This window comes from Salvelinus alpinus, chromosome 10 (genome assembly GCF_045679555.1).
Source record: "Salvelinus alpinus chromosome 10, SLU_Salpinus.1, whole genome shotgun sequence".
Classification (NCBI taxonomy): Eukaryota; Metazoa; Chordata; class Actinopteri; order Salmoniformes; family Salmonidae; genus Salvelinus; species Salvelinus alpinus.
In genome coordinates, this window is record NC_092095.1 from 86,487,945 (window position 1) to 86,511,067 (window position 23,123).

Here is a 23,123-nt window from a genome sequence, read left to right on the forward strand (position 1 = left end):
ATACAGAAATAAACACTTTTCCAAAAACAAGCTCTAAATCATGTTGAAAAACAAAAATAAGCACTTTTCCAAAAACAAGCTCCAAATCATGTTGAAATACAGAAATAAACACTTTTCCAAAAACAAGCTCCAAATCATGTTGAAAAACAAAAATAAGCACTTTTCAAAAACAAGCTCCAAATCATGTTGAAATACAGAAATAAAAAACTTTTCCATAAACAAGCTCTAAATCATGTTTGATGCACTCTGTAAGTGATTTTTTTTCAGTACTGTTTAATCAGTGTGATAGGAACACTGTGGACAGTTTTCAACATGTTGCAACATTGAAATACAGAAATAAACACTTTTCCAAAAACAAGCTCTAAATCATGTTGAAAAACAAAAATAAGCACTTTTCCATAAACAAGCTCTAAATCATGTTGAAATACAGAAATAAGCACTTTTCAAAAACACGCTCCAAATCATGTTGAAATACAGAAATAAGCACTTTCCAAAAACAAGCTCCAAATCATGTTGAAATACAGAAATAAACACTTTTCCAAAAACAAGCTCCAAATCATGTTGAAAAACAAAAATAAGCACTTTTCAAAAACAAGCTCCAAATCATGTTGAAATACAGAAATAAAAAACTTTTCCATAAACAAGCTCTAAATCATGTTTGATGCACTCTGTAAGTGATTTTTTTTCAGTACTGTTTAATCAGTGTGATAGGAACACTGTGGACAGTTTTCAGCAAGTTGCAACATTGAAATACAGAAATGAACACTTTTCCAAAAACAAGCTCTAAATCATGTTGAAAAACATAAATAAGCACTTTTCCATAAACAAGTTCTAAATCATGTTGAAATACAGAAATAAACACTTTTCCAAAAACAAGCTCTAAATCATGTTGAAAAACAAAAATAAGCACTTTTCAAAAACAAGCTCCAAATCATGTTGAAATACAGAAATAAAAAACTTTTCCATAAACAAGCTCTAAATCATGTTTGATGCACTCTGTCAGTGAATTTTTATTCAGTACTGTTTAATCAGGATGATAGGAACACTGTGGACAGTTTTCAACATGTTGCAACATTGAAATACAGAAATAAACACTTTTCCATAAACAAGCTCTAAATCATGTTTGATGCACTCTGTCAGTGAATTTTTATTCAGTACTGTTTAATCAGGATGATAGGAACACTCTGGACAGTTTTCAGCAAGTTGCAACATTGAAATACAGAAATAAACACTTTTCCAAAAACAAGCTCCAAATCATGTTGAAAAACAGAAATAAGCACTTTTCAAAAACAAGCTCCAAATCATGTTGAAAAACAAAAATAAGCACTTTTCAAAAACAAGCTCCAAATCATGTTGAAATACAGAAATAAAAAACTTTTCCATAAACAAGCTCTAAATCATGTTTGATGCACTCTGTCAGTTAATTTTTATTCAGTACTGTTTAATCAGGATGATAGGAACACTGTGGACAGTTTTCAACATGTTGCAACATTGAAATACAGAAATAAACACTTTTCCAAAAACAAGCTCTAAATCATGTTGAAAAACAAAAATAAGCACAATTCAAAAACAAGCTCCAAATCATGTTGAAATACAGAAATAAGCACTTTTCAAAAACAAGCTCCAAATCATGTTGAAATACAGAAATAAACACTTTTCCATAAACAAGCTCTAAATCATGTTTGATGCACTCTGTCAGTGAATTTTTATTCAGTACTGTTTAATCAGGATGATAGGAACACTATGGACAGTTTTCAACATGTTGCAACATTGAAATACAGAAATAAACACTTTTCCAAAAACAAGCTCTAAATCATGTTGAAAAACAAAAATAAGCACTTTTCCAAAAACAAGCTCCAAATCATGTTGAAATACAGAAATAAACACTTTTCCAAAAACAAGCTCCAAATCATGTTGAAAAACAAAAATAAGCACTTTTCAAAAACAAGCTCCAAATCATGTTGAAATACAGAAATAAAAAACTTTTCCATAAACAAGCTCTAAATCATGTTTGATGCACTCTGTAAGTGATTTTTTTTCAGTACTGTTTAATCAGTGTGATAGGAACACTGTGGACAGTTTTCAGCAAGTTGCAACATTGAAATACAGAAATGAACACTTTTCCAAAAACAAGCTCTAAATCATGTTGAAAAACATAAATAAGCACTTTTCCATAAACAAGTTCTAAATCATGTTGAAATACAGAAATAAACACTTTTCCAAAAACAAGCTCTAAATCATGTTGAAAAACAAAAATAAGCACTTTTCAAAAACAAGCTCCAAATCATGTTGAAATACAGAAATAAACACTTTTCCATAAACAAGCTCTAAATCATGTTTGATGCACTCTGTCAGTGAATTTTTATTCAGTACTGTTTAATCAGGATGATAGGAACACTATGGACAGTTTTCAACATGTTGCAACATTGAAATACAGAAATAAACACTTTTCCATAAACAAGCTCTAAATCATGTTTGATGCACTCTGTAAGTGATTTTTTTCCAGTACTGTTTAATCAGGATGATTGGAACACTGTGGACAGTTTTCAGCAAGTTGCAACATTGAAATACAGAAATGAACACTTTTCCAAAAACAAGCTCTAAATCATGTTGAAAAACATAAATAAGCACTTTTCCATAAACAAGCTCCAAATCATGTTGAAATACAGAAATAAGCACTTTTCAAAAACAAGCTCCAAATCATGTTGAAATACAGAAATAAACACTTTTCCATAAACAAGCTCTAAATCATGTTTGATGCACTCTGTAAGTGAATTTTTTTTCAGTACTGTTTAATCAGGATGATAGGAACACTGTGGACAGTTTTCAGCAAGTTGCAACATTGAAATACAGAAATAAGCACTTTCCAAAAACAAGCTCCAAATCATGTTGAAATACAGAAATAAAAACCTTTTCCATAAACAAGTTCTAAATCATGTTGAAATACAGAAATAAACACTTTTCCAAAAACAAGCTCTAAATCATGTTGAAAAACAAAAATAAGCACTTTTCAAAAACAAGCTCCAAATCATGTTGAAATACAGAAATAAGCACTTTTCAAAAACAAGCTCCAAATCATGTTGAAATACAGAAATAAACACTTTTCCATAAACAAGCTCTAAATCATGTTTGATGCACTCTGTAAGTGAATTTTTTTTCAGTACTGTTTAATCAGGATGATTGGAACACTGTGGACAGTTTTCAGCAAGTTGCAACATTGAAATACAGAAATAAACACTTTTCCAAAAACAAGCTCTAAATCATGTTGAAAAACAAAAATAAGCACTTTTCCATAAACAAGCTCCAAATCATGTTGAAATACAGAAATAAGCACTTTTCAAAAACAAGCTCCAAATCATGTTGAAATACAGAAATAAACACTTTTCCATAAACAAGCTCTAAATCAAGTTTGATGCACTCTGTAAGTGAATTTTTTTTCAGTACTGTTTAATCAGGATGATAGGAACACTGTGGACAGTTTTCAGCAAGTTGCAACATTGAAATACAGAAATAAACACTTTTCCATAAACAAGCTCTAAATCATGTTGAAATACAGAAATAAGCACTTTTCAAAAACACGCTCCAAATCATGTTGAAATACAGAAATAAGCACTTTTCAAAAACAAGCTCCAAATCATGTTGAAATACAGAAATAAACACTTTTCCATAAACAAGTTCTAAATCATGTTTGATGCACTCTGTAAGTGAATTTTTTTTTCAGTACTGTTTAATCAGGATGATAGGAACACTGTGGACAGTTTTCAGCAAGTTGCAACATTGAAATACAGAAATAAACACTTTTCCAAAAACAAGCTCCAAATCATGTTGAAATACAGAAATTAACACTTTTCCAAAAACAAGCTCCAAATCATGTTGAAATGCAGAAATAAACACTTTTCCATAAACAAGCTCTAAATCATGTTTGATGCACTCTGTCAGTGAATTTTTATTCAGTACTGTTTAATCAGGATGATAGGAACACTGTGGACAGTTTTCAACATGTTGCATCATTGAAATACAGAAATAAACTTTTCCAAAACAAGCTCTAAATCATGTTGAAAAACAAAAATAAGCACTTTTCCATAAACAAGCTCTAAATCATGTTGAAATACAGAAATAAACACTTTTCCAAAAACAAGCTCCAAATCATGTTGAAATACAGAAATAAACACTTTTCCATAAACAAGCTCTAAATCAAGTTTGATGCACTCTGTCAGTGAATTTTTATTCAGTACTGTTTAATCAGGATGATAGGAACACTGTGGACAGTTTTCAACATGTTGCAACATTGAAATACAGAAATAAACACTTTTCCATAAACAAGCTCTAAATCATGTTGAAATACAGAAATAAGCACTTTCCAAAAACAAGCTCCAAATCATGTTGAAATACAGAAATAAACACTTTTCCATAAACAAGTTCTAAATCATGTTTGATGCACTCTGTAAGTGAATTTTTTTTTCAGTACTGTTTAATCAGGATGATAGGAACACTGTGGACAGTTTTCAGCAAGTTGCAACATTGAAATACAGAAATAAACACTTTTCCAAAAACAAGCTCCAAATCATGTTGAAATACAGAAATAAACACTTCCAAAAACAAGCTCCAAATCATGTTGAAATACAGAAATAAGCACTTTTCAAAAACAAGCTCCAAATCATGTTGAAATACAGAAATAAACACTTTTCCATAAACAAGCTCTAAATCATGTCTGATGCACTCTGTAAGTGAATTTTTTTTCAGTACTGTTTAATCAGGATGATAGGAACACTGTGGACAGTTTTCAGCAAGTTGCAACATTGACATACAGAAATAAACACTTTTCCAAAAACAAGCTCCAAATCATGTTGAAATACAGATATAAAAAACTTTTCCATAAACAAGTTCTAAATCATGTTGAAATACAGAAATAAACACTTTTCCAAAAACAAGCTCTAAATCATGTTGAAAAACAAAAATAAGCACTTTTCAAAAACAAGCTCCAAATCATGTTGAAATACAGAAATAAGCACTTTTCAAAAACAAGCTCCAAATCATGTTGAAATACAGAAATAAACACTTTTCCATAAACAAGCTCTAAATCATGTTTGATGCACTCTGTCAGTGAATTTTTATTCAGTACTGTTTAATCAGGATGATTGGAACACTGTGGACAGTTTTCAGCAAGTTGCAACATTGAAATACAGAAATAAACACTTTTCCAAAAACAAGCTCTAAATCATGTTGAAAAACAAAAATAAGCACAATTCAAAAACAAGGTCCAAATCATGTTGAAATACAGAAATAAGCACTTTTCAAAAACAAGCTCCAAATCATGTTGAAATACAGAAATAAACACTTTTCCATAAACAAGCTCTAAATCATGTTTGATGCACTCTGTCAGTGAATTTTTATTCAGTACTGTTTAATCAGGATGATAGGAACACTGTGGACAGTTTTCAACATGTTGCATCATTGAAATACAGAAATAAACACTTTTCCAAAACAAGCTCTAAATCATGTTGAAAAACAAAAATAAGCACTTTTCCATAAACAAGCTCTAAATCATGTTGAAATACAGAAATAAACACTTTTCCAAAAACAAGCTCCAAATCATGTTGAAATACAGAAATAAACACTTTTCAAAAACACGCTCCAAATCATGTTGAAATACAGAAATATGCACTTTCCAAAAACAAGCTCCAAATCATGTTGAAATACAGAAATAAACACTTTTCCATAAACAAGTTCTAAATCATGTTTGATGCACTCTGTAAGTGAATTTTTTTTTCAGTACTGTTTAATCAGGATGATAGGAACACTGTGGACAGTTTTCAGCAAGTTGCAACATTGAAATACAGAAATAAACACTTTTCCAAAAACAAGCTCCAAATCATGTTGAAATACAGAAATTAACACTTTTCCAAAAACAAGCTCCAAATCATGTTGAAATGCAGAAATAAACACTTTTCCATAAACAAGCTCTAAATCATGTTTGATGCACTCTGTCAGTGAATTTTTATTCAGTACTGTTTAATCAGGATGATAGGAACACTGTGGACAGTTTTCAACATGTTGCATCATTGAAATACAGAAATAAACACTTTTCCAAAACAAGCTCTAAATCATGTTGAAAAACAAAAATAAGCACTTTTCCATAAACAAGCTCTAAATCATGTTGAAATACAGAAATAAACACTTTTCCAAAAACAAGCTCCAAATCATGTTGAAATACAGAAATAAACACTTTTCCATAAACAAGCTCTAAATCAAGTTTGATGCACTCTGTCAGTGAATTTTTATTCAGTACTGTTTAATCAGGATGATAGGAACACTGTGGACAGTTTTCAACATGTTGCAACATTGAAATACAGAAATAAACACTTTTCCATAAACAAGCTCTAAATCATGTTGAAATACAGAAATAAGCACTTTCCAAAAACAAGCTCCAAATCATGTTGAAATACAGAAATAAACACTTTTCCATAAACAAGTTCTAAATCATGTTTGATGCACTCTGTAAGTGAATTTTTTTTTCAGTACTGTTTAATCAGGATGATAGGAACACTGTGGACAGTTTTCAGCAAGTTGCAACATTGAAATACAGAAATAAACACTTTTCCAAAAACAAGCTCCAAATCATGTTGAAATACAGAAATAAACACTTCCAAAAACAAGCTCCAAATCATGTTGAAATACAGAAATAAGCACTTTTCAAAAACAAGCTCCAAATCATGTTGAAATACAGAAATAAACACTTTTCCATAAACAAGCTCTAAATCATGTTTGATGCACTCTGTAAGTGAATTTCTTTTCAGTACTGTTTAATCAGGATGATAGGAACACTGTGGACAGTTTTCAGCAAGTTGCAACATTGACATACAGAAATAAGCACTTTCCAAAAACAAGCTCCAAATCATGTTGAAATACAGATATAAAAAACTTTTCCATAAACAAGTTCTAAATCATGTTGAAATACAGAAATAAACACTTTTCCAAAAACAAGCTCTAAATCATGTTGAAAAACAAAAATAAGCACTTTTCAAAAACAAGCTCCAAATCATGTTGAAATACAGAAATAAGCACTTTTCAAAAACAAGCTCCAAATCATGTTGAAATACAGAAATAAACACTTTTCCATAAACAAGCTCTAAATCATGTTTGATGCACTCTGTAAGTGAATTTTTATTCAGTACTGTTTAATCAGGATGATTGGAACACTGTGGACAGTTTTCAGCAAGTTGCAACATTGAAATACAGAAATAAACACTTTTCCAAAAACAAGCTCTAAATCATGTTGAAAAACAAAAATAAGCACAATTCAAAAACAAGGTCCAAATCATGTTGAAATACAGAAATAAGCACTTTTCAAAAACAAGCTCCAAATCATGTTGAAATACAGAAATAAACACTTTTCCATAAACAAGCTCTAAATCATGTTTGATGCACTCTGTCAGTGAATTTTTATTCAGTACTGTTTAATCAGGATGATAGGAACACTGTGGACAGTTTTCAACATGTTGCATCATTGAAATACAGAAATAAACACTTTTCCAAAACAAGCTCTAAATCATGTTGAAAAACAAAAATAAGCACTTTTCCATAAACAAGCTCTAAATCATGTTGAAATACAGAAATAAACACTTTTCCAAAAACAAGCTCCAAATCATGTTGAAATACAGAAATAAACACTTTTCAAAAACACGCTCCAAATCATGTTGAAATACAGAAATATGCACTTTCCAAAAACAAGCTCCAAATCATGTTGAAATACAGAAATAAACACTTTTCCATAAACAAGTTCTAAATCATGTTTGATGCACTCTGTAAGTGAATTTTTTTTTCAGTACTGTTTAATCAGGATGATAGGAACACTGTGGACAGTTTTCAGCAAGTTGCAACATTGAAATACAGAAATAAACACTTTTCCAAAAACAAGCTCCAAATCATGTTGAAATACAGAAATTAACACTTTTCCAAAAACAAGCTCCAAATCATGTTGAAATGCAGAAATAAACACTTTTCCATAAACAAGCTCTAAATCATGTTTGATGCACTCTGTCAGTGAATTTTTATTCAGTACTGTTTAATCAGGATGATAGGAACACTGTGGACAGTTTTCAACATGTTGCATCATTGAAATACAGAAATAAACACTTTTCCAAAACAAGCTCTAAATCATGTTGAAAAACAAAAATAAGCACTTTTCCATAAACAAGCTCTAAATCATGTTGAAATACAGAAATAAACACTTTTCCAAAAACAAGCTCCAAATCATGTTGAAATACAGAAATAAACACTTTTCCATAAACAAGCTCTAAATCAAGTTTGATGCACTCTGTCAGTGAATTTTTATTCAGTACTGTTTAATCAGGATGATAGGAACACTGTGGACAGTTTTCAACATGTTGCAACATTGAAATACAGAAATAAACACTTTTCCATAAACAAGCTCTAAATCATGTTGAAATACAGAAATAAGCACTTTCCAAAAACAAGCTCCAAATCATGTTGAAATACAGAAATAAACACTTTTCCATAAACAAGCTCTAAATCATGTTTGATGCACTCTGTCAGTGAATTTTTATTCAGTACTGTTTAATCAGGATGATAGGAACACTATGGACAGTTTTCAACATGTTGCAACATTGAAATACAGAAATAAACACTTTTCCAAAAACAAGCTCTAAATCATGTTGAAAAACAAAAATAAGCACTTTTCCATAAACAAGCTCTAAATCATGTTGAAATACAGAAATAAGCACTTTTCAAAAACACGCTCCAAATCATGTTGAAATACAGAAATAAGCACTTTTCCATAAACAAGCTCAAAATCATGTTTGATGCACTCTGTCAGTGAATTTTTATTCAGTACTGTTTAATCAGGATGATAGGAACACTGTGGACAGTTTTCAACATGTTGCAACATTGAAATACAGAAATAAACACTTTTCCATAAACAAGCTCTAAATCATGTTTGATGCACTCTGTAAGTGATTTTCTTTCAGTACTGTTTAATCAGTGTGATAGGAACACTGTGGACAGTTTTCAGCAAGTTGCAACATTGAAATACAGAAATAAACACTTTTCCAAAAACAAGATCTAAATCATGTTGAAATACAGAAATAAGCACTTTTCCATAAACAAGTTCTAAATCATGTTGAAATACAGAAATAAACACTTTTCCAAAAACAAGCTCTAAATCATGTTGAAAAACAAAAATAAGCACTTTTCAAAAACAAGCTCCAAATCATGTTGAAATACAGAAATAAGCACTTTTCAAAAACAAGCTCCAAATCATGTTGAAATACAGAAATAAACACTTTTCCATAAACAAGCTCTCAATCATGTCTGATGCACTCTAAGCGAATTTTTTTTCAGTACTGTTTAATCAGGATGATAGGAACACTGTGGACAGTTTTCAGCAAGTTGCAACATTGAAATACAGAAATAAGCACTTTCCAAAAACAAGCTCCAAATCATGTTGAAATACAGAAAAAAAAACTTTTCCATAAACAAGTTCTAAATCATGTTGAAATACAGAAATAAACACTTTTCCAAAAACATGCTCTAAATCATGTTGAAAAACAGAAATAAGCACTTTTCAAAAACAAGCTCCAAATCATGTTGAAATACAGAAATAAACACTTTTCCATAAACAAGCTCTAAATCATGTTTGATGCACTCTGTAAGTGAATTTTTTTTCAGTACTGTTTAATCAGGATGATAGGAACACTGTGGACAGTTTTCAGCAAGTTGCAACATTGAAATACAGAAATAAGCACTTTCCAAAAACAAGCTCCAAATCATGTTGAAAAACATAAATAAGCACTTTTCATAAACAAGCTCTAAATCATGTTTGATGCACTCTGTCAGTGAATTTTTATTCAGTACTGTTTAATCAGGATGATAGGAACACTGTGGACAGTTTTCAGCAAGTTGCAACATTGAAATACAGAAATAAACACTTTTCCAAAAACAAGCTCTAAATCATGTTGAAAAACATAAATAAGCACTTTTCAAAAACACGCTCCAAATCATGTTGAAATACAGAAATAAGCACTTTCCAAAAACAAGCTCCAAATCATGTTGAAATACAGAAATAAACACTTTTCCAAAAACAAGCTCCAAATCATGTTGAAAAACAAAAATAAGCACTTTTCAAAAACAAGCTCCAAATCATGTTGAAATACAGAAATAAACACTTTTCCATAAACAAGCTCTAAATCATGTTTGATGCACTCTGTCAGTGAATTTTTATTCAGTACTGTTTAATCAGGATGATAGGAACACTATGGACAGTTTTCAGCAAGTTGCAACATTGAAATACAGAAATAAACACTTTTCCATAAACAAGCTCTAAATCATGTTTGATGCACTCTGTAAGTGATTTTTTTTCAGTACTGTTTAATCAGGATGATAGGAACACTGTGGACAGTTTTCAACATGTTGCAACATTGAAATACAGAAATAAACACTTTTCCAAAAACAAGCTCTAAATCATGTTGAAAAACAAAAATAAGCACAATTCAAAAACAAGCTCCAAATCATGTTGAAATACAGAAATAAGCACTTTTCAAAAACAAGCTCCAAATCATGTTGAAATACAGAAATAAACACTTTTCCATAAACAAGCTCTAAATCATGTTTGATGCACTCTGTCAGTGAATTTTTATTCAGTACTGTTTAATCAGGATGATAGGAACACTATGGACAGTTTTCAGCAAGTTGCAACATTGAAATACAGAAATAAACACTTTTCCAAAAACAAGCTCTAAATCATGTTTGATGCACTCTGTAAGTGATTTTTTTTCAGTACTGTTTAATCAGGATGATTGGAACACTGTGGACAGTTTTCAGCAAGTTGCAACATTGAAATACAGAAATAAACACTTTTCCAAAAACAAGCTCTAAATCATGTTGAAAAACAAAAATAAGCACAATTCAAAAACAAGCTCCAAATCATGTTGAAATACAGAAATAAGCACTTTTCAAAAACAAGCTCCAAATCATGTTGAAATACAGAAATAAACACTTTTCCATAAACAAGCTCTAAATCATGTTTGATGCACTCTGTCAGTGAATTTTTATTCAGTACTGTTTAATCAGGATGATAGGAACACTGTGGACAGTTTTCAACATGTTGCAACATTGAAATACAGAAATAAACACTTTTCCATAAACAAGCTCTAAATCATGTTTGATGCACTCTGTAAGTGATTTTTTTCCCAGTACTGTTTAATCAGGATGATAGGAACACTGTGGACAGTTTTCAGCAAGTTGCAACATTGAAATACAGAAATAAACACTTTTCCAAAAACAAGCTCCAAATCATGTTGAAAAACATAAATAAGCACTTTTCAAAAACACGCTCCAAATCATGTTGAAATACAGAAATAAGCACTTTCCAAAAACAAGCTCCAAATCATGTTGAAATACAGAAATAAACACTTTTCCATAAACAAGCTCTAAATCATGTTTGATGCACTCTGTAAGTGATTTTTTTTCCAGTACTGTTTAATCAGGATGATAGGAACACTGTGGACAGTTTTCAGCAAGTTGCAACATTGAAATACAGAAATAAACACTTTTCCAAAAACAAGCTCCAAATCATGTTGAAATACAGAAATATGCACTTTTCCAAAACAAGCTCCAAATCATGTTGAAATACAGAAATAAACACTTTTCCATAAACAAGCTCTAAATCATGTTTGATGCACTCTGTCAGTGAATTTTTATTCAGTACTGTTTAATCAGGATGATAGGAACACTATGGACAGTTTTCAGCAAGTTGCAACATTGAAATACAGAAATAAACACTTTTCCATAAACAAGCTCTAAATCATGTTTGATGCACTCTGTAAGTGATTTTTTTTCAGTACTGTTTAATCAGGATGATAGGAACACTGTGGACAGTTTTCAACAAGTTGCAACATTGAAATACAGAAATAAACACTTTTCCAAAAACATGCTCTAAATCATGTTGAAAAACAGAAATAAGCACTTTTCAAAAACAAGCTCCAAATCATGTTGAAATACAGAAATAAACACTTTTCCATAAACAAGCTCTCAATCATGTCTGATGCACTCTGTAAGTGAATTTTTTTTCAGTACTGTTTAATCAGGATGATAGGAACACTGTGGACAGTTTTCAGCAAGTTGCAACATTGAAATACAGAAATAAGCACTTTCCAAAAACAAGCTCCAAATCATGTTGAAATACAGAAATAAACACTTTTCCATAAACAAGCTCTAAATCATGTTTGATGCACTCTGTCAGTGAATTTTTATTCAGTACTGTTTAATCAGGATGATAGGAACACTGTGGACAGTGTTCAGCAAGTTGCAACATTGAAATACAGAAATAAACACTTTTCCAAAAACAAGCTCTAAATCATGTTGAAAAACAGAAATAAGCACTTTTCATAAACAAGCTCTAAATCATGTTTGATGCACTCTGTAAGTGAATTTTTTTTCAGTACTGTTTAATCAGGATGATAGGAACACTGTGGACAGTTTTCAGCAAGTTGCAACATTGAAATACAGAAATAAACACTTTTCCAAAAACAAGCTCTAAATCATGTTGAAAAACAGAAATAAGCACTTTTCAAAAACACGCTCCAAATCATGTTGAAATACAGAAATAAGCACTTTCCAAAAACAAGCTCCAAATCATGTTGAAATACAGAAATAAACACTTTTCCAAAAACAAGCTCTAAATCATGTTGAAAAACAAAAATAAGCACTTTTCAAAAACAAGCTCCAAATCATGTTGAAATACAGAAATAAAAAACTTTTCCATAAACAAGCTCTAAATCATGTTTGATGCACTCTGTCAGTGAATTTTTATTCAGTACTGTTTAATCAGGATGATAGGAACACTGTGGACAGTTTTCAACATGTTGCAACATTGAAATACAGAAATAAACACTTTTCCAAAAACAAGCTCTAAATCATGTTGAAAAACAAAAATAAGCACAATTCAAAAACAAGCTCCAAATCATGTTGAAATACAGAAATAAGCACTTTTCAAAAACAAGCTCCAAATCATGTTGAAATACAGAAATAAACACTTTTCCATAAACAAGCTCTAAATCATGTTTGATGCACTCTGTCAGTGAATTTTTATTCAGTACTGTTTAATCAGGATGATAGGAACACTATGGACAGTTTTCAACATGTTGCAACATTGAAATACAGAAATAAACACTTTTCCATAAACAAGCTCTAAATCATGTTTGATGCACTCTGTAAGTGATTTTTTTTCAGTACTGTTTAATCAGGATGATAGGAACACTGTGGACAGTTTTCAACATGTTGCAACATTGAAATACAGAAATAAACACTTTTCCAAAAACAAGCTCTAAATCATGTTGAAAAACAAAAATAAGCACAATTCAAAAACAAGCTCCAAATCATGTTGAAATACAGAAATAAGCACTTTTCAAAAACAAGCTCCAAATCATGTTGAAATACAGAAATAAACACTTTTCCATAAACAAGCTCTAAATCATGTTTGATGCACTCTGTCAGTGAATTTTTATTCAGTACTGTTTAATCAGGATGATATGAACACTATGGACAGTTTTCAACATGTTGCAACATTGAAATACAGAAATAAACACTTTTCCATAAACAAGCTCTAAATCATGTTTGATGCACTCTGTAAGTGATTTTTTTTCAGTACTGTTTAATCAGGATGATTGGAACACTGTGGACAGTTTTCAGCAAGTTGCAACATTGAAATACAGAAATAAACACTTTTCCAAAAACAAGCTCTAAATCATGTTGAAAAACAAAAATAAGCACAATTCAAAAACAAGCTCCAAATCATGTTGAAATACAGAAATAAGCACTTTTCAAAAACAAGCTCCAAATCATGTTGAAATACAGAAATAAACACTTTTCCATAAACAAGCTCTAAATCATGTTTGATGCACTCTGTCAGTGAATTTTTATTCAGTACTGTTTAATCAGGATGATAGGAACACTGTGGACAGTTTTCAACATGTTGCAACATTGAAATACAGAAATAAACACTTTTCCATAAACAAGCTCTAAATCATGTTTGATGCACTCTGTAAGTGATTTTTTTCCCAGTACTGTTTAATCAGGATGATAGGAACACTGTGGACAGTTTTCAGCAAGTTGCAACATTGAAATACAGAAATAAACACTTTTCCAAAAACAAGCTCCAAATCATGTTGAAAAACATAAATAAGCACTTTTCAAAAACACGCTCCAAATCATGTTGAAATACAGAAATAAGCACTTTCCAAAAACAAGCTCCAAATCATGTTGAAATACAGAAATAAACACTTTTCCATAAACAAGCTCTAAATCATGTTTGATGCACTCTGTAAGTGATTTTTTTTCCAGTACTGTTTAATCAGGATGATAGGAACACTGTGGACAGTTTTCAGCAAGTTGCAACATTGAAATACAGAAATAAACACTTTTCCAAAAACAAGCTCCAAATCATGTTGAAATACAGAAATATGCACTTTCCAAAACAAGCTCCAAATCATGTTGAAATACAGAAATAAACACTTTTCCATAAACAAGCTCTAAATCATGTTTGATGCACTCTGTCAGTGAATTTTTATTCAGTACTGTTTAATCAGGATGATAGGAACACTATGGACAGTTTTCAACATGTTGCAACATTGAAATACAGAAATAAACACTTTTCCATAAACAAGCTCTAAATCATGTTTGATGCACTCTGTAAGTGATTTTTTTTCAGTACTGTTTAATCAGGATGATAGGAACACTGTGGACAGTTTTCAACATGTTGCAACATTGAAATACAGAAATAAACACTTTTCCAAAAACAAGCTCTAAATCATGTTGAAAAACAAAAATAAGCACAATTCAAAAACAAGCTCCAAATCATGTTGAAATACAGAAATAAGCACTTTTCAAAAACAAGCTCCAAATCATGTTGAAATACAGAAATAAGCACTTTTCAAAAACAAGCTCCAAATCATGTTGAAATACAGAAATAAACACTTTTCCATAAACAAGCTCTAAATCATGTTTGATGCACTCTGTCAGTGAATTTTTATTCAGTACTGTTTAATCAGGATGATAGGAACACTATGGACAGTTTTCAACATGTTGCAACATTGAAATACAGAAATAAACACTTTTCCATAAACAAGCTCTAAATCATGTTTGATGCACTCTGTAAGTGATTTTTTTCAGTACTGTTTAATCAGGATGATTGGAACACTGTGGACAGTTTTCAGCAAGTTGCAACATTGAAATACAGAAATAAACACTTTTCCAAAAACAAGCTCTAAATCATGTTGAAAAACAAAAATAAGCACAATTCAAAAACAAGCTCCAAATCATGTTGAAATACAGAAATAAGCACTTTTCAAAAACAAGCTCCAAATCATGTTGAAATACAGAAATAAACACTTTTCCATAAACAAGCTCTAAATCATGTTTGATGCACTCTGTCAGTGAATTTTTATTCAGTACTGTTTAATCAGGATGATAGGAACACTGTGGACAGTTTTCAACATGTTGCAACATTGAAATACAGAAATAAACACTTTTCCATAAACAAGCTCTAAATCATGTTTGATGCACTCTGTAAGTGATTTTTTTTCAGTACTGTTTAATCAGGATGATAGGAACACTGTGGACAGTTTTCAGCAAGTTGCAACATTGAAATACAGAAATGAACACTTTTCCAAAAACAAGCTCTAAATCATGTTGAAAAACATAAATAAGCACTTTTCCATAAACAAGTTCTAAATCATGTTGAAAAACATAAATACGCACTTTTCCATAAACAAGCTCCAAATCATGTTGAAATACAGAAATAAGCACTTTTCAAAAACAAGCTCCAAATCATGTTGAAATACAGAAATAAACACTTTTCCATAAACAAGCTCTCAATCATGTCTGATGCACTCTGTAAGTGAATTTTTTTCCAGTACTGTTTAATCAGGATGATAGGAACACTGTGGACAGTTTTCAGCAAGTTGCAACATTGAAATACAGAAATAAGCACTTTCCAAAAACAAGCTCCAAATCATGTTGAAATACAGAAATAAACACTTTTCCATAAACAAGCTCTAAATCATGTTTGATGCACTCTGTCAGTGAATTTTTATTCAGTACTGTTTAATCAGGATGATAGGAACACTCTGGACAGTTTTCAGCAAGTTGCAACATTGAAATACAGAAATGAACACTTTTCCAAAAACAAGCTCTAAATCATGTTGAAAAACATAAATAAGCACTTTTCAAAAACACGCTCCAAATCATGTTGAAATACAGAAATAAGCACTTTCCAAAAACAAGCTCCAAATCATGTTGAAATACAGAAATAAACACTTTTCCAAAAACAAGCTCCAAATCATGTTGAAAAACAAAAATAAGCACTTTTCAAAAACAAGCTCCAAATCATGTTGAAATACAGAAATAAAAAACTTTTCCATAAACAAGCTCTAAATCATGTTTGATGCACTCTGTAAGTGATTTTTTTTCAGTACTGTTTAATCAGTGTGATAGGAACACTGTGGACAGTTTTCAGCAAGTTGCAACATTGAAATACAGAAATGAACACTTTTCCAAAAACAAGCTCTAAATCATGTTGAAAAACATAAATAAGCACTTTTCCATAAACAAGTTCTAAATCATGTTGAAATACAGAAATAAACACTTTTCCAAAAACAAGCTCTAAATCATGTTGAAAAACAAAAATAAGCACTTTTCAAAAACAAGCTCCAAATCATGTTGAAATACAGAAATAAAAAACTTTTCCATAAACAAGCTCTAAATCATGTTTGATGCACTCTGTCAGTGAATTTTTATTCAGTACTGTTTAATCAGGATGATAGGAACACTGTGGACAGTTTTCAACATGTTGCAACATTGAAATACAGAAATAAACACTTTTCCAAAAACAAGCTCTAAATCATGTTGAAAAACAAAAATAAGCACAATTCAAAAACAAGCTCCAAATCATGTTGAAATACAGAAATAAGCACTTTTCAAAAACAAGCTCCAAATCATGTTGAAATACAGAAATAAACACTTTTCCATAAACAAGCTCTAAATCATGTTTGATGCACTCTGTCAGTGAATTTTTATTCAGTACTGTTTAATCAGGATGATAGGAACACTGTGGACAGTTTTCAACATGTTGCAACATTGAAATACAGAAATAAACACTTTTCCATAAACAAGCTCTAAATCATGTTTGATGCACTCTGTAAGTGATTTTTTTTCAGTACTGTTTAATCAGGATGATAGGAACACTGTGGGCAGTTTTCAGCAAGTTGCAACATTGAAATACAGAAATAAACACTTTTCCAAAAACAAGTTCTAAATCATGTTGAAAAACAGAAATAAGCACTTTTCAAAAACAAGCTCCAAATCATGTTGAAATACAGAAATAAACACTTTTCCATAAACAAGCTCTAAATCATGTTTGATGCACTCTGTAAGTGAATTTTTTTTCAGTACTGTTTAATCAGGATGATAGGAACACTGTGGACAGTTTTCAGCAAGTTGCAACATTGAAATACAGAAATAAGCACTTTCCAAAAACAAGCTCCAAATCATGTTGAAATACAGAAATAAAAAACTTTTCCATAAACAAGTTCTAAATCATGTTGAAATACAGAAATAAACACTTTTCCAAAAACAAGCTCTAAATCATGTTGAAAAACAGAAATAAGCACTTTTCAAAAACAAGCTTCAAATCATGTTGAAATACAGAAATAAGCACTTTTCAAAAACAAGCTCAAAATCATGTTGAAATACAGAAATAAACACTTTTCCATAAACAAGCTCTAAATCATGTTTGATGCACTCTGTAAGTGAATTTTTTTTCAGTACTGTTTAATCAGGATGATAGGAACACTGTGGACAGTTTTCAGCAAGTTGCAACATTGAAATACAGAAATAAGCACTTTCCAAAAACAAGCTCCAAATCATGTTGAAATACAGAAATAAACACTTTTCCATAAACAAGCTCTAAATCATGTTTGATGCACTCTGTCAGTGAATTTTTATTCAGTACTGTTTAATCAGGATGATAGGAACACTCTGGACAGTTTTCAGCAAGTTGCAACATTGAAATACAGAAATAAACACTTTTCCAAAAACAAGCTCCAAATCATGTTGAAAAACATAAATAACCTGTTGGGGATGGGGGCGCTGTTTAGACTATTTATGCTAACTTGGCTAATTTTTGAAACGGCTTCCCACAAAATCCTTGATCGTACAATATGCATATTATTATTATTATTGGATAGAAAACAGTCTATAGTTTCTATAGGAGTTGAAATTTTGTCTCTAAGTGGAACAGAGCCCATTCTACAGCAATTTCCCTGACATGGATTCAGATTTCAGAAATGTTGGCCACTGTTCTGACGTCAGTTAAAAGGGCACTGATTTTGCTATGACTATACGGACACTTCTTACGTCTTCCCCTGGATGCCTTTACGTGATGACGATTCCAATGGAATCGATTGCGCGTTCACAGGCCCTATAAATCAAAAAACCCTGTAGCTAGCAAGTCTTTCCTTGCTGCGTAACGCGCGTGCTGGACACCGACCCGCTCCTGTTCCAAGCGTTAGTTTAGCCTGTTATATTTCTCCGGTCATCTTTTCACTCGTTATAGGAGTTAAAAACATCATAAGGTAGTTAATTTAAAGCGTTTTATAGCAATTTATATCCGTTTAGTGCGATTTTGGGACATTTATTTTTGCAACGAAGTGAAAAGTTGGGCACGCTTTTCAGTTCATCCCGAACGCAGTTGACATTTCCACATGGCAAGAGGACAGCTTTCCACCAAAAGACGATTTCTCCCAAGAAAGGATCCTTTGCCCAAGATACTGATGGAAGAACAGCTCAAGGTAGGACATTTTTATTATGATAAATCGTGTTTCTGTCAAAACATTTTAGTGGCTTAGGACGCCATGTTTTTTGACGTAGCTTCGCTGGGCGCAAACTGTATTGAAAAGTAAGGATAAATTAAAAAATGTAATAACGCAATTGTATTAAGAATTAAATTGTCTATCAATCCCTGTCCACCCTATATTTTTTAGTCACGTTTATGAGTATTTATGTATAAGAGTAGATCACTGTCTAAGTGGCGCAAGGACTTTTTCTTTACCAGCTTGTCTACATTTCACATTGTCTAACCATGATTTTGGTGGCTAAATATAAACATTTTCGATCAAACTGTATATGCATGTTGTAATGTGATGTTACAGGAGTGTCATCGGAAGAATTCTGAGAAGGTTAGTGAAAAAATTAATATCTTTTGGCGATGTTGACTTTTATCGCTCACTTTGGCTAGAATCAATGCTGGGCTGCTAATTGCTATGTGCTAAGCTAATATAACGATTTATTGTGTTTTCGCTGTAAGACACTTAGAAAATCTGAAATATTGTCTGTATTCACAGGATCTGTGTCTTTCGATTCGTGTATGCTGTGTATTTTTACGAAATGTTTGATGATTAGTAGTTAGGTAAACACGTTGCTCATTGTAATTATTCTAGTCCATTTGTGACGGTGGGTGCAATTGTAAACTATGCCATCTACCTGAAATATGCACTTTTTTCTAACAAAACCTATCCCATACCATAAATATGTTATCAGACTGTCATCTAATGAGTTTTTTTGTTGGTTAGGGGCTATAAATATCTTAGTTTAGCCGAATTGGTGATGGCTACTGGTGTTGGTGGACAAATAAAAGATGGTGGATTATGCTAATGTGTTTTTAGGTAATAGATGTACATCTTTACATATTGTGTCTTCCCTGTAAAACATTTTAAAAATCGGAAATGTTGACTGGATTCACAAGATCTGTGTCTTTCATTAGCTGTATTGGACTTTAATGTGTGAAAGTTAAATATTTAAAAAAAATATTTTTTTTGAATTTCGCGGCACTGGTTTTTCAGTGGGGGGGGGGGGAGGGGTGCCGCTAGCGCCACGCTGATCCTAGACAGGATAAGCACTTTTCATAAACAAGCTCTAAATCATGTTTGATGCACTCTGTCAGTTAATTTTTATTCAGTACTGTTTAATCAGGATGATAGGAACACTCTGGACAGTTTTCAGCAAGTTGCAACATTGAAATACAGAAATAAACACTTTTCCATAAACAAGCTCTAAATCATGTTTGATGCACTCTGTAAGTGATTTTTTTCCAGTACTGTTTAATCAGTGTGATAGGAACACTGTGGACAGTTTTCAGCAAGTTGCAACATTGAAATACAGAAATTAACACTTTTCCAAAAACAAGCTCTAAATCATGTTGAAAAACAAAAATAAGCACTTTTCAAAAACAAGCTCCAAATCATGTTGAAATACAGAAATAAGCACTTTTCAAAAACAAGCTCCAAATCATGTTGAAATACAGAAATAAACACTTTTCCATAAACAAGCTCTCAATCATGTCTGATGCACTCTGTAAGTGAATTTTTTTTCAGTACTGTTTAATCAGGATGATAGGAACACTGTGGACAGTTTTCAGCAAGTTGCAACATTGAAATACAGAAATAAGCACTTTCCAAAAACAAGCTCCAAATCATGTTGAAATACAGAAATAAAAAACTTTTCCATAAACAAGTTCTAAATCATGTTGAAATACAGAAATAAACACTTTTCCAAAAACAAGCTCAAAATCATGTTGAAAAACAAAAATAAGCACTTTTCAAAAACAAGCTCCAAATGATGTTGAAATACAGAAATAAGCACTTTTCAAAAACAAGCTCCAAATCATGTTGAAATACAGAAATAAACACTTTTCCATAAACAAGCTCTAAATCATGTTTGATGCACTCTGTCAGTGAATTTTTATTCAGTACTGTTTAATCAGGATGATAGGAACACTGTGGACAGTTTTCAACATGTTGCAACATTGAAATACAGAAATAAACACTTTTCCAAAACAAGCTCTAAATCATGTTGAAAAACAAAAATAAGCACTTTTCCATAAACAAGCTCCAAATCATGTTGAAATACAGAAATAAACACTTTTCCATAAACAAGCTCTCAATCATGTTTGATGCACTCTGTAAGTGATTTTTTTTCAGTACTGTTTAATCAGGATGATAGGAACACTGTGGACAGTTTTCAGCAAGTTTCAACATTGAAATACAGAAATAAACACTTTTCCAAAAACAAGCTCTAAATCATGTTGAAATACAGAAATAAACACTTTTCCAAAAACAAGCTCCAAATCATGTTGAAATACAGAAATTAACACTTTTCCAAAAACAAGCTCCAAATCATGTTGAAATACAGAAATAAACACTATTCCATAAACAAGCTCTAAATCATGTTTGATGCACTCTGTCAGTGAATTTTTATTCAGTACTGTTTAATCAGGATGATAGGAACACTGTGGACAGTTTTCAACATGTTGCAACATTGAAATACAGAAATAAACACTTTTCCAAAACAAGCTCTAAATCATGTTGAAAAACAAAAATAAGCACTTTTCCATAAACAAGCTCTAAATCATGTTGAAATACAGAAATAAGCACTTTTCCATAAACAAGCTCTAAATCATGTTGAAATACAGAAATAAACACTTTTCCATAAACAAGCTCTAAATCATGTTTGATGCACTCTGTCAGTGAATTTTTATTCAGTACTGTTTAATCAGGATGATAGGAACACTGTGGACAGTTTTCAACAAGTTGCAACATTGAAATACAGAAATAAACACTTTTCCATAAACAAGCTCTAAATCATGTTTGATGCACTCTGTAAGTGATTTTTTTTTTCAGTACTGTTTAATCAGGATGATTGGAACACTGTGGACAGTTTTCAGCAAGTTGCAACATTGAAATACAGAAATAAACACTTTTCCAAAAACAAGCTCCAAATCATGTTGAAATACAGAAATAAGCACAATTGAAAAACAAGCTCCAAATCATGTTGAAATACAGAAATAAACACTTTTCCATAAACAAGCTCTAAATCATGTTTGATGCACTCTGTAAGTGAATTTTTTTTCAGTACTATTTAATCAGGATGATAGGAACACTGTGGACAGTTTTCAGCAAGTTGCAACATTGAAATACAGAAATAAACACTTTTCCATAAACAAGCTCTAAATCATGTTTGATGCACTCTGTAAGTGATTTTTTTTCAGTACTGTTTAATCAGGATGATTGGAACACTGTGGACAGTTTTCAGCAAGTTGCAACATTGAAATACAGAAATAAACACTTTTCCATAAACAAGCTCTAAATCAAGTTTGATGCACTCTGTCAGTGAATTTTTATTCAGTACTGTTTAATCTGGATGATAGGAACACTGTGGACAGTTTTCAGCAAGTTGCAACATTGAAATACAGAAATAAACACTTTTCCAAAAACAAGCTCCAAATCATGTTGAAATACAGAAATTAACACTTTTCCAAAAACAAGCTCCAAATCATGTTGAAATACAGAAATAAACACTTTTCCATAAACAAGCTCTAAATCAAGTTTGATGCACTCTGTCAGTGAATTTTTATTCAGTACTGTTTAATCAGGATGATAGGAACACTGTGGACAGTTTTCAACATGTTGCAACATTGAAATACAGAAATAAACACTTTTCCAAAAACAAGCTCTAAATCATGTTGAAATACAGAAATAAGCACTTTTCAAAAACACGCTCTAAATCATGTTGAAATACAGAAATAAGCACTTTTCAAAAACAAGCTCCAAATCATGTTGAAATACAGAAATAAACACTTTTCCAAAAACAAGCTCCAAATCATGTTGAAATACAGAAATAAGCACAATTGAAAAACAAGCTCCAAATCATGTTGAAATACAGAAATAAACACTTTTCCATAAACACGCTCTAAATCAAGTTTGATGCACTCTGTCAGTAAATTTTTATTCAGTACTGTTTAATCAGGATGATAGAAACACTGTGGACAGTTTTCAACATGTTGCAACATTGAAATACAGAAATAAACACGTTTCCAAAAACAAGCTCTAAATCATGTTGAAAAACAAAAATAAGCACTTTTCCATAAACAAGCTCTAAATCATGTTGAAATACAGAAATAAGCACTTTCCAAAAACAAGCTCCAAATCATGTTGAAATACAGAAATAAACACTTTTCCATAAACAAGCTCTAAATCATGTTTGATGCACTCTGT